Genomic DNA, 1,167 nt, shown 5'->3' on the forward strand with positions numbered 1-1,167 from the left:
ATCAAACTTCCCAGGTGCTGACATTCCCTTAGCTTTCGTAACTCCACTGTTTTAATTATAAAAAATATACACACAGTGGTACATGACAAGCTTGCAGAGTTGCAGCACATAAATGCTTAATCCTCAGCTGTCGAATTGTTTTACCTGCAAAGTAACAAATGGAATCAAAATCTTCACGACAAGCCCCCAGAAGAATTTACCACGAGAATGAAATTGCGAGAAAAACAGATTGTAAGCAGAGACTAAGGAGTATACATGACCATTGCATTTGTACTAACCTAGTCTTTAAAAAGCATTTATATTTTCTCAAATCTATACATTTATAGAAACACAAGAACATATAAATTTGGTTCCGGAGTACTTTGGGTTCTTCACATTATCTTTGCATATAATATTTGCTTCATAAAGCCAGAAACTTCCGGGATCATGCTCAGAGCGATAACAGCAAATATTACTTTCTTCTACAATGAAGCAACTAACGAACCCAACAGAAGAGCTTAAACCAACAAGGGAACAAAGTGAAACTACCAATTTAGCTAAAGTACAAAAAAGGGGAGAAGTTCTTAATTAAGTGGGAATAGAGATGGTATCCAAACAAATCTAACATGGAACTGTCCTGTCTTTCTCTAACTAAGATCTTCCAATTTCACACCTATTCTTAAACTTAAATCGTCAAAGCACAGAAGAAAATTAGACAGTCAAATCACCAATACAGTCAAATACAAAGAAGGAAAGATAATTCCTTTAAACGTCATCTTCACAGCTTAGCTGCATTGCCGACTCAAATTATGAGACTAAGATGTCTCAAAACTTCAAAGAGATTTACTTTTCCAAGCAAAAAAGTAGAAAAAATTGAACTGACCCCTTTCTCCTAAAAACTCGTGTTTTTACCACAATCGAACTTCAATTACCACAAAACGCCCAATTAAACTAGAATTAATCAAATTTCAAAGCTCTAACACAAGAAAACCCTAATAGAGAGAACTGAATCCAAACAAAAAACAAAAAAAAAACAAAAAAACAAACGAACTTCACGAGACGAAGTCAAGCATCTTTCAATTAAGCAAGGTTAAACAAAGGGCAACACATAGAATTAGAATTCTAGAACCCAGATCAAACTTCAAATGATTGAAGTCGAGAATCTCAAAAAAAAAAAAAAAAAAAAAA

Source organism: Camelina sativa, chromosome 10, assembly GCF_000633955.1.
Source record: "Camelina sativa cultivar DH55 chromosome 10, Cs, whole genome shotgun sequence".
In the NCBI taxonomy this organism is placed as follows: domain Eukaryota; kingdom Viridiplantae; phylum Streptophyta; class Magnoliopsida; order Brassicales; family Brassicaceae; genus Camelina; species Camelina sativa.